Source organism: Siphateles boraxobius, unplaced genomic scaffold, assembly GCF_051911475.1.
Source record: "Siphateles boraxobius isolate OS27281-9 unplaced genomic scaffold, OSU_SipBor_1 339, whole genome shotgun sequence".
NCBI lineage: Eukaryota > Metazoa > Chordata > Actinopteri > Cypriniformes > Leuciscidae > Siphateles > Siphateles boraxobius.
The window spans coordinates 1-12,500 of record NW_027508963.1 but is presented as its reverse complement, the minus strand read 5'-3'; the positions used below and the strand labels follow the sequence as shown (position 1 = coordinate 12,500).

Here is a 12,500-nt window from a genome sequence, read left to right as displayed (position 1 = left end):
ACATCCAAACGTAGTCCCGAAAAGGTCAGCCCTTTTTGCCGATCGCATGGACGTTTCTGAATAGAATTGGTCATATTCATTGACTCTATTTTAAGGTTAGTTGTTCCTCTAACGAACGAATTGTTTGCATTTTCGGACGACGCATAGGTTCGACAGTAAGCGAACTAAGCAAACCCTCGTTTTCCCTTCGTCATCAATGCACCACTTGTTCGAAAAGTACCTTCACTTTTTATTTACTTCGCCTTCAACAGGTTGTACACTCATACTGCTGACTCCGCGGCGGGCCTCTTAACACCGGGTATATTTTTTTAATTTTCCTTTCGTCTGTACCTCAGCTATATGTGTCACGGTCCGTTCAGCGCCGTGTCCGTGCGCTGTGTCCGTAAAGCACAGCGCTGAAAACCAATCAAATTAGTTATTCGACAAAAGTGCATTATTTTTACTTAGCAACAGCATTCTTTGACAAAAGATGTCCAATCCGTTACAAGGAATGTTTTAAGTAGTAACCAATAAAAATATGTTTTACAATTTACCCGCCACTGTGGCTGGTATACAAGGCAAAGTCACCCGCCACTTTGAAAAAGTACCAGCCATCGGCTGGTGGCGGGTGCTAATTTCCCACCCTGGTTCCACCCCTAATAAGTATTCACAGCCTTTGCCATGTCACTCAAAATTGAACTCCGCTCCTGTTTCCACTGATCATCCTTGAGATGTTTCTGCAACTGGATTGGAGGACACCTGTGGTAAATCCAGTTGATTGGACATGATTTGGAAAGATACACACCTGTCTATATAAGATCAGTTAAAGGTGCTGTATGTAACTTTTTTACTCTACTAAAGCATAAAAATACCATATGTTTGCAGATATTTAGGAAACATGCTGAAAAACACTTCTACAGACAGTTATTTAACTTCCATGTTGTCAGTTGGTTTTTGTTTTGATCTGTGTGACTCCGCCCACTGCCAGTTCAGCCAACAGTATTTCGACACCCGAGATGCCGGTTGGCGGGAAACACAAACTGTGTCCGAAACCGCTCACTCGTTCACTCATTCACTAATCCCTATATAGTGTATGGCAGTTGAGTCCACTATATCTGCAAGCAGTGAACGAAATGAAGTGAGTGAATTCGGAGGCTGTCGTTTACACTGTGCGTCGGAGAGCGGGAGCTGTCTTCACAGGCTTCGTCACACGTAGTAATAAAACTCCACTTATCTTACGTTACTTACTTTATAAAATAATATTAACAACAATAACAATCATATTGACTTTATTTTGTAATTATACATACCTCCGTGCCAGATTTGCAGTTTCATCGATTGAGATTGTAACTCTCACGCTCACAGATGACGTGGTCGTTGAGCACCTCAGGCGACCGTTTTTATATTCGAATGAATACGCTTTTCCTACAGACGATTAACGGATATTTTTCAAATCATCCACCAAATTATCATCTCTCACTTTACAGTTTAACGAGTTAACAACAATACCACAAATTATCAAAACACCTGGCTGTTAGTAAAACACATTAAATCGTGTTAATGCCTAAATAATATATTTTAATAAAAAAATGATATACAGGTCTATATAATTTACCTTATAAATATAATTTCATTTAATTTTAAAATTCATCTATATAATATTGTAATAATGTCAAGTAATCATTAATAAAAAAAATAAAACTAGCATGAAATAAATGTTAAAGCAGGAATAAGAAAGCTGTAAAGTAATCTCTGGTTTAAACAGTTCTCTCCGCATTGGATTGTGGGAAATAGTGCTACAGCAAGTGTAGATCGAATGTACACTCGAATTCAGAGAGGATTGTGGGTAAAAGTAGGGAATGATGTCGTTCATTCAGAATTCGGACACCACTACAAAATGGCCGACACCCGATATAGTGCACTATTTAGTGGATGGGGAGCGGTTTCAGACACAGCTACAGCGGATCGCAGCCGTGGAAACCAGCAACAAACTGGGTCAGAGATTGCAGATTCCACACAACCTAAAAAGCCTCGATATCCATCTAAAAATCTCTAAACGAGAGCATATTAAACGCGAATAAATCAACTCATTAACTCTCAGTCTGTAAGTCTCCTCCGCTTTCGTTGTTGATTGCGCTCGTTCCTGTTGCGTGTCCTCAAACTAGGGTGACCACCATCAAACAAACCAAATGTGAGACGATTATAAGTTTGTGTGGGACAATGTGGGATATGTTACCAACACCAACAAGTTATAGAACTTAATAAAAACATTTGTATTCTGCCTTTCAGCTGATAAAAATTCTTTGTTCTTTAGTCCCTTCCAGAAAACACCATTACATCACAATGTAACATAACATGTCTTTATTTTACATGACGTTTAAATTCAACATCACTGAGCCCAAAGGCATCATGCAGATCACTATTCCTGAAACACTTCTGACCAAGTCCAACTAAAATCCAACAAAATAAATTATGAACAAATAAAATATAAACCATCATGAATTTGGATCATTGACAGTCTTATATATTAAGAATATATTAAACCAAAAACGTTCGTATTTTTTAGGAAGGATGTGAATTAAAACATCCACAGCAGCAACAAGCTGATAAATTCTGTTAAATTAAAAATTTAATTTACTGAATTATCCATTTGTTTTCTGACAGAAACACACGGAACGAATCACCGCTCCACATTTTGATTGACAGCGTCACAACCCACTAGTGACCGTGTTTACTCCTGTGCTTTCAACCATTGGTTAGGATTTTAAAACGGCTGTTGTGTTTGTACTTCTGACGAAGCAAAACTACGCCGCAAAAAGAATAAATAAAATGCTTTCTTAAAAAAGAACGCATGCACGTTAGGCTTGGGCGGTATCCAAATTTTGATACCGTCAAACCTCCTCCCTATTTTACCGGGGTATACGGTATTACCGTGACTAATTAAAAATTATGACATAAGGCTAAGACAGCGTCACCAAACTGTTGGCTTGTGTCTACACCGTTCAGAAACTGAATACCAGATCGGGCATAAAAAACACAACAAAAAAAAACAAGGCCAACCCGTGCACGTTGTGTCTGATCCCTGTTGACGGCATTAAATTTAATATGAGCCGGAGCCCTATTTAGACTCGACTATTTTTAATACGTGGGCCGTTATAATATGGTGGCGCCAAATAATTGTTTAACCCAGATGCTGAGGGGGTGGTAGATATAAATACTATTTATAAATGAGCAAAAATGGGACAATTAATAATATTTAATTATTTTAATTATGACAATTGTATTCATTTTATTAATTCATTTAAATTAAATTAACAAGCAACAAGCAACAAGTGCATTTGTAAATCCGGTGACACGCGTCCATTGATTTTTATTAATACAACTTTTCTGTCAGTGCTGCAAAGATTAAGTTGACGATCGCCATCTCCTAGTGAACGCGCATATATAGAGAGAAATGCAAATCATGGATTACATAATCAGAAGGTATAGGCTAGCCTTTTTCTTTTCGTTTTGAATTGTTTCGTTTAAAGAAATTGACGATTGATATCTCCGTAGTGAACGCGCGTATAGAGATAAATGCACATCATGGATTAATCAGAGAGTAAATGCTGCCTATATTTCTTTTCCTTTTGAATTGTTTAGTTTAAAGACATTGATGAATCGCCATCTCCATAGTGAACGATAGAGAGAAATGCACATCCTGGATTACATAATCAGAGAGTAGGCTAGCCGATTTCTTTTCGTTTGGAATAGTTTCGTTTAATGAATTTGATCGCCATTTCCGTATGAACGCGCATAGAGAGAAATGCACATCATGGATTAAATAATCAGCGAGTGGCCTATTTCTTTTTGTTTTGAATTGTTTCGTTTAATGAAATTTCAAGCTTTATTTAGATATCTGTCATGTCTGTGAGACATACACTGAGTTTCGGTTAATTTATAATGAGATTTCAATACAAGTGACCGCGGCGCGCCAGCGCATGATCAAGTCATGATTATGTTGTCTGATATATTTGATTCGGATTTATTATTGGTTGATAAAAAAAAAAAAATTAGGATACAATTTATACAAAACGAAATTAACTTTAAAGAAAGGCCTTTTACAAAATGAAACTTAATTAAGTGGTCAATGACTGACTCCCGATGCATCCCATCTTACTCTTGCTGTTCAGTTTTCATTATCAACGTAAAAAAAATAACATTATAATATTTTAACAAATATAAATGCGCTTATTTAATGAACTCGGGGCAAAATGCATCCTCGCAGCGGTGAGTGGGTCTTTGTTTCGGAGATGCGACATTAGGTTAGAGGTGTTTCCATCTCTCGCGGTCACCTTTTTTATTGCAACATTTACAAATTGCCTCGTCAGTATTTACCGCCTCTCCCTTCTCTCTCTCTCTCTCTTTCTCCTCCACACGGTCACTTGATGACAACTACATAAGCATTTTTAGGCATTGAAAAAATTATATTTATTTATTATATGCCGGTAATGACGGTATTGAAACTGATACCGTTGCTATGTTAAGACCCCGCGGTATACGATATTACCGAAATACCGCCCAACCCTAATGCACGTTTTCTTAATATGATTATTAAAAACCAACAGACTGATGAAAATGCAGGACATTTTCTCAATATGCGCCGTGCGGGACAAGGGGTGAAAATGCTGTGCGGTAACGCAATTCAGGACTGGCGCTCGCACTACCTCAAACGCGTGAGTGTCGAGTCGGTCAAGGAGGAGGAGGCGGGGAAACAACGATCTCCGATATTTTGAATGTGGACTGCAGTACCGATTACGACCACTTGCTGTCACGCTTACAGACTGCCCCTTTAACAGTGCATGTACGAGCACAAACCAAGCCATGAAGTCTAAGGAATTGTTCGTAGACAGGAGTCTACATGACTTTTGACAATTTGGGGGCGGAACCAAGGAGGGCACTGACCCTCTTATGATTGGTCACTTTCATCGTAATCGCAACCACAGGGACATCTTTGTACCTTGATGGACAGCTCTCATTACAGGAAGCACGGAGTCAAAGGATCTGACGGAGTTTTTTTTTTTTTTTTTTTTTAAATGAATTTAAACTGTATATAAAAAACTTTGAAAGGTCCTAAAGCACAAAAAATATATGATACCCTAAAACACTTCCCAACTAAGATAAATGGATGAACAAAGACTGAATTCTCCCCTTATGTCATGTTATATTGTAATTCCTTACCGTTTATTTATTAAAATGTTTATTTTGCTTACAAATATCCTTATTTTTGTACTAAGACTACATTTATATTCTTTTTGTTTTAAGAGCTGCTCCCTCTGACTATATTGTCCTTGTATCCTATTCTAAAGAAAAGGAAGTTATGCAGCCATGTTTGTCTGTAAATCTTGATATTTCAATAAAAAATAAAAAAACTCCGTCAGATACTTTGACTCCGTGCTTCCTGTAATGAGAGCTGTCAATCAAAGTACAAAGATGTCCCTGTGGTTGCGATTACGATGAAAGTGACCAATCATAAGAGGGTCAGTGCCCTCCTTGGTTCCGCCCCCAAATTGTCAAAAGTCATGTAGACTCGAGGGAGCAGAAGCCCGCTGCGCGCGAGCAGGATTCCACTGTACAAGCAGAGTTAACCTATGAGAGTATGCCAGGCGCTCGCTCGCAGCTACCTGTACACCTCTCGGTTGTTGAATTTGTGCGCGAGTACTTTTATCATGCCAGCTGAAGGTTCATTTTTGCGCGTGTGAAATAACATAATGTGCTCGTGAGCATGTCTTACACGCTCATAACTTTTGACTAAAAAATAACGCCATAAGAGCCTAAGTCCCTCCCCTTCTGGTGCACCACGGGACCTTATTTCGGAAAAATACTGTATGGCAGTCAATGGCGAGAGACAACAAATATTTGGATCCCGTTTGAATTGTGCCCTGAATTTCACATATGATGTTTGTCAATTTAAAAGATACATTTTAAAGTCAAGAAAGTCTCAGTTTGATGTAAAACTGTTGAGGTATAAGACTGTGAAAATACGTAATTACAAAGACCACAAACCCAAAAGGCGTGCATGTGACGTCATACCTTTCCTCTCAATGAATGAAGCTAACTTTACTGAAGCTAACGTCTGTAATTTTTTCTATAGTCTAACGTTATAATCGTATATTCACATAAAACTAAATGTCACTCTTCTGTTTTATGACAAACTGTGACTTTCTTGACTTTCATAATTATCTTTTAAATTGACAAACATCATATGTGTAATTCAGGACACAGTTCAGACGGAATAAAAAGATAAGTTATCTCTCGCCATTTTATTTTTTCCGAAATAAGGTCCCATGAGCCGGAAGCGAAGGGGAGGGGCTTAGGCTCTCTATTGACTACAGTGGCCTCCATCATCCATAAATGGAAGAGGTTTGGAAGCACCTTCCTAGAGCCGGCCGTTCTCATTATGGGGTATTGTTTCTAGCATTTTGAGGAACATAATAAATTTAATCTGGAAATTGGAATAAGGCTGTAACGAAACAAAATGTGGAAAAAGTGAAGCGCTGTGAATATTTCCGGATGCACTGTACTGACGTCTGTCTCTCCCTGTCATCTGACCTTTGGTGTTGTTTTTCAGGCCCAAAGATGCAGTGAAAGCTTTAAAGAAGAGGATTGTGGGTAATAAGAACTTCAGGGAGGTGATGCTGGCTCTGACCGTGAGTGTTTGTTACATCACTTCCTCTACAGGAGCGAATCACATGTGTGTGTCCTAGGGCTGGGCGATAAAACGATAACGATATGTATCGCGATAGACACGTAATCAATATCAATAAAAAATGCGTTCGATAACACGTTCGATAATTTTTATTTATTTTTCGTCGGAAGAAAGTTTTGTTGCAAGCTTGGTTGCATGAACAAATGTACTCACTCTCTGGTAACCTAGCAACGTACTGGGTGACGCGCTAACAGCCGGTCACGTAAAGGGGGTTGCACTTGCACACGTTATACACCGGACAAGAAGCGCAGCACCGGGATCGATATCCTGTCTAAAGTATCGCGGCCACGGATCAAAAAATAATAATAGGCGTGAATCAAAAATATATTGCACAAACTGAATACAATAAGCGCGAGTCAAAAATTAACAAGCATGAATAAAAACTTGAAACACATTAAAAATTATTTCGCACAAAATTTAAACTTATGTTCATGTTTTTTTTAAATTATGTTTTCCTTGGTTTTATTAATCTGTATTTTGTGCTCTCTTACATTTTATGCTCATATTTGACTCTTTTGTACGTTTGTGCTGTTTTTCTCTTCGCTCTTCTTTCCACGTTCTGCGCTTGCTTTTCCATATGTTGCAGTTCGAGTTTCATGTAAATTAGGGCGGGCTGAAGCGTCACCATTGGTCCACTAGTTCTAGATTGACAGCTCCTCCTCTAGCCAATCAATCGATATTGATCCCATACTGCCGGTGTGTGTGTCAGGTTCTGGAGACGTGTGTGAAGAACTGCGGCCAGCGTTTCCATGTGTACGTCTGCGCTAAAGAGTTTGTGGAGGGCGTCCTGGTCAAAGCCATCCTGCCCAAAAACAACCCACCCATGATCCTCCACGACCGGGTGCTGAGCCTCATCCAGGTGAGACCCACTGCACGTGCTCATATTACACGGGTCATACAAGGTGCTTAAAAAGCTTGAAATACTTTTTGAAATGTAAGTCCTGGAAATCAGCCATATTTATGAAAAGGTACTTGAAAGCGCTTGAATTATTGAAAGACAATATATGTGAAATTAGTGTTTAATTTGATTGATAAAGCAATCTTTTCACACATAATGAAGCTGCAGCCCGTCTGATACAGATATAGAGCCATGTCACATGACTATGAGTATGATATTGCTCATAAATATCAGAGTATATGATACATCTTTCATTCTTCAGATCAATCATAGATTCATGGAAATAAATCAGTTCGAATAAGGAAAGCGATATCTTTGTCATTGTATCTTTTCAATGGTTAAAGTTTCCACAGTCATTGCATCCATTGCTCTTTATTTTAGGGATGCACCGAAAGTTCGGCTGCCGAAAATTATCGGCCGGAAATGGCATTTTCGGTTTTTGTCCGAAAGAGGAAAAAGGCCGAAAATATGCTGTGCCGTGCCGCCCCGCATACAACTGCATGAAGAATAATATATTGATATTTAATATTATTTTAATTACTGTCCAATTTTTGTTACTTGAAATAAAAGTGGGATTATTTTATCTTTTTTAATTCAAAATTAAATGATTGAATTTAATTAAAAAGTTTAATAATAATATAATCATACAAAAAACTAATTTAAAAAAACAAAACAAATTTTTTAATTTTTGGTTACGGCCAAGTGCATCCAGAATTTTCGGTTTTGGCCCAGTGCATCCTTACTTTATTTGTACCATTTTGTTTTATTAGTTTATTTTGGTTTATCCATTTACCTTGTTTTAGACTTTGAAAGATAATAAAGATATTGTTTGATAAGTGAGATCTCTGATTAAAGTCCTTGAAAACCATAAAAGTAGTGCTTGAAAAGTCCTTGAATTTGATTTGACAGCGTCTGTAGAACCGTCATGACCGCCCGGCTCCGGTGAGCATTAACGCTCCTCTGTGCTCCTCTGTGCCGCAGGCGTGGGCCGATGCCTTCAGGAACAGTCCGGCTCTGTCTGGAGTGGTGAGCGTATATGAGGATTTGAGGCGGAGAGGCCTGGAGTTTCCCATGACGGATCTAGACTCTCTCTCTCCCATCCACACACCCAACCGAGTAAATCTCACATTCACCGTCCTCAGTGTGTGTGGGGTCAAACATTGCTCTTTTAATTCTTATCAGGGAAATTTACAACAATGTTTTCCAGTCATAGATATTTAAGCTCCCCTATTATGCTATTTTTAAAGGTTCCTAATGTTGTTTTAGAGTCTCCTACAATAGTTTTAAATGCATCCAAGGTCAAAAAACATTTAAATTCTCTCATAATCTCCACTGCAGCATCAGCTCTTTTCTCTCAGTGTCTGAAACGCTTCGATTGAAGATTCAGTCTCTCTAAGCTCCGCCTCTCTGAGAGCTGCTCTGCTCTGATTGGTCAGAAAGCAAACGCTCATTATCATATCTGAATCTCAGCTCTTGATCACAGTGATACGAACAGTGATGATGGCGTGTGTTTTACCGTATAAATCTCAGAAAACAGCGTCTTCTCGACATGAACAACAAGAACCAAACTCTTCCAGTCTCAGATTAACTAGTGTTTGAGGGCGGAGCTAAGAGACGCTGTTCAGCCAATCAAGAGCATTATGCAAATGAGTTTCAAACCAACGCAGGATCAGCAGGAAGTGAGACTGAATTACTGACGACTCGTTTCAGTTCAGAATCAGTTTTTTCTTTTGGAAAACAATAACTCACTCATCTGCACTTTGATCTTTAAAACTTTTTCCAGAGCTTTTACATTTAAAACAGCTTTATTATACACTACATGAAAGGTATTATCCCAAAAAGCATAATTGGTGCACTTTAATAAAAAGTCTAGTAGTTTTCTATAGTGAATATATAGAAGAGCAGCGTGAACGTTCTGCTAAACGTCGTCTTTTATGCTTCAATGAACAAGTAATGTTGGACAGACGTGAGATGGAGTAAATGATGACAGAATTATCATTATATATTGTAAACTAGCGGTCGTGTGATTAACTCCTGTGTTTCTCTACTCTTCATCATCATCTCTCAGAGTATTCCTGAGAACGGGACGTCTCCCTCATCCGTGTCTCCGTCTGCTTCCAGGACACACACTAACTCGTCACCAGTGGCACACACTCCTCAGTGTGTCCCGTCCAACGGACATCTGACCCCTGTTTCACCTGAGGAGGTACGAACACACCAGCTCTCGTACGTCGACACGAAACTGAAGTTACGCTCGTCTTGTCTCCTCTATTGTGTCGTGTATCGAGAGAAACGCTTCAGGAACAAGAACAGATGTGGGCGGGGCTTGATTGTGTCTGTGGGGAATTGATTGGATGGTTGTGGTTCGCTATTGGCTGATCTCATGTGAGTGACAGGTTATAGCCCCGCCCACATCATCAGAGAAGAGAAGCTGCAAGAGGAACTCATTCTCATTCAAGATTACACATACTGTTATTTTCATTTCATCTTAGTCCACAATAAGTCATAGTGTCACACATTTTATAGGCTGCTTATAACGCTGAATATTAAATCTGTAACTCTGGTTAATTCTGACGAATATGTAAAGCATTTTTTAATATGCCTGAAGGAAACATCACCATCTACTGTCAGAAAAAGCGGGAATATGGAAGCAGATGAAGGATTAAAGCACACTGGTGCTCAGGGGTTAAAGGTCAGGGGTTAAAGGTCAGGGGTTTGGGTGCTCTGGGTTTGGGTTTCTCAGGGGTTAAAGGTCAGGGGTTTGGGTGCTCTGGGTTTGGTTTCTCAGAGGTTAAAGGTCAGGGGTTTGGGTGCTCGGGGTTTGGGTTTCTCAGGGGTTAAAAGGTCAGGGGTTTGGGTTTATCAGGGTTTAAAGGTCAGGGGTTTGGGTTTATCAGGGGTTAAAGGTCAGGGTTTTGGGTTTATCAGGGGTTAAAGGTCAGGGGTTTGGGTTTATCAGAGGTTAAAGGTCAGGGGTTTGGGTTCTCAGAGGTTAAAGGGTAGAGGTTTGGGTGCTTGGGGTTTGGGTTTCTCAGGGTTAACGGTCAGGGGTTTGGGTTTTTCAGAGGTTAAAGGTCAGGGGTTTGGGTTTCTCAGAGGTTAAAGGTCAGGGGTTTGGGTGCTCGGGGTTTGGGTTTCTCAGAGGTTAAAGGTCAGGGGTTTGGGTTTTTCAGAGGTTAAAGGTCAGGGGTTTGGGTGCTCGGGGTTTGGGTTTCTCAGAGGTTAAAGGTCAGGGAATTGGGTTTCTCAGAGGTTAAAGGTCAGGGGTTTGGGTGCTCGGGGTTTGGGTTTCTCAGAGGTTAAAGGTCAGGGGTTTGGGTTTCTCAGGGGTTAAAGGTCAGGGGTTTGGGTTTCTCAGAGGTTTAAGGTCAGGGGTTTGGGTGCTTGGGGTTTGGGTTTCTCAGGGGTTAAAGGTCAGGGGTTTGGATTTATCAGGGTTAAAGGTCAGGGGTTTGGGTTTCTCAGAGGTTAAAGGTCAGGGGTTTGGGTGCTCGGGGTTTGGGTTTCTCAGAGGTTAAAGGTCAGGGGTTTGGGTGCTCGGGGTTTGGGTTTCTCAGAGGTTAAAGGTCAGGGATTTGAGTTTCTCAGAGGTTAAAGGTCAGGGGTTTGAGTTTCTCAGAGGTTAAAGGTCAGGGGTTTGGATTTCTCAGGGGTTAAAGGTCAGGGGTTTGGGGTGCTCTGGATCTGACTGGTGTTCCTCCAGAAGCAGAAGCTGAGATCTGAACTGGATCTGGTCCGAGGAAATCTGACGTCATGACTGAGATGCTGAATAACATCAAACCTGGAGAAACTGCAGCGTCGGACGCAGAACTGCTGCAGGTGTGTGTGTGTGTGTTTGTGTGTGTGTGTATGTGTGTTAGTTAGCCTGCGTTTGATTAGTCTTGTTTTGATCATCACTAACGTGTGTGTGTGTGTGTGTGTGTGTGTGTGTGTGTGTGTGTGTGTGTGTGTGTGTGTGTGTGTGTGTGTGTGTGTGTGTGTGTGTGTGTGTGTGTGTGTGTGTGTGAGCAGCAGCTGTATTCGGTGTGTAAGCAGATGCAGCAGAGGGGTTGTCGAGTTGATTCCTAATCTATCAGAGGACGAGATGATCGGAGAACTGCTGCTGATCAATGATGATCTCAACAACGCGTTCATCCGCTATGAGAGGTCTGGCATATACACACACACACACACACACACACAGGTGACGCTCCACTGCAGCGAGAGTGTAACCCCGTGTCCAGATCTTCAGTAACTCTCTCTCTGTATAATGGCAATATGTTGTCCCGTAAAAGAAAATTGAATGACGGGGTCAACTGAGTTTTATCAATTTTAAAAGGACTGATAAAAACACGTTAAAACAGAGTATGCTTATTATTAGTTACTTGATAATCTTGAGACTTTTAAATGTAAATGGGAAGTGAATCAATATGTGTGTGAAGTTGATAATTGATGGTAACCTGCAAGTTAATTTCTAAGGTGTATAAATTATATATATATTTTTAATATATAATTTCTCCCCTCTCTCTCTCTCTCTCTCCCTCTCCCTCTCTCTCTCTCTCTCCCTCTCTCTCCCTCTCCCTCTCCCTCTCCCTCTCTCTCTCTCTCCCTCTCCCTCTCTCTCTCTCCCTCTCCCTCTCCCTCTCTCTCTCTCTCCCTCTCCCTCTCCCTCTCCCTCTCCCTCTCCTCTCCCTCTCTCTCTCTCTCTCTCTCCCTCTCCTCTCTCCCTCTCCCTCTCCCTCTCTCTCTCTCCCTCTCCCTCTCCCTCTCCTCTCTCTCTCTCTCTCTCTCTCCCTCTCTCCCTCTCCCTCTCCCTCTCCTCTCCCTCTCTCTCTCTCTCTCCCTCTCTCTCCCTCTCCCTCTCTCTCTCTCCCTCTCTCTCCCTCTCCCTCTCCC

General features: G+C 40.7%; 1 pseudogene across 1 annotated transcript in view; it reads left to right on the top strand.

Moving 5' to 3' along the window:
- LOC143701971 (target of Myb1 membrane trafficking protein-like) overlaps positions 1–11,859 on the top strand; it is an 18,457-nt pseudogene extending 6,598 nt beyond the window's left edge. The window contains exons 3-8 of the transcript XR_013190227.1: positions 6,590–6,668; positions 7,437–7,586; positions 8,607–8,741; positions 9,694–9,831; positions 11,329–11,444; positions 11,637–11,859. The product of XR_013190227.1 is annotated as a target of Myb1 membrane trafficking protein-like (transcript). The remainder of the gene's footprint in view (positions 1–6,589; positions 6,669–7,436; positions 7,587–8,606; positions 8,742–9,693; positions 9,832–11,328; positions 11,445–11,636) is intronic.
- The last annotated feature ends 641 nt before the right edge of the window (positions 11,860–12,500 follow it).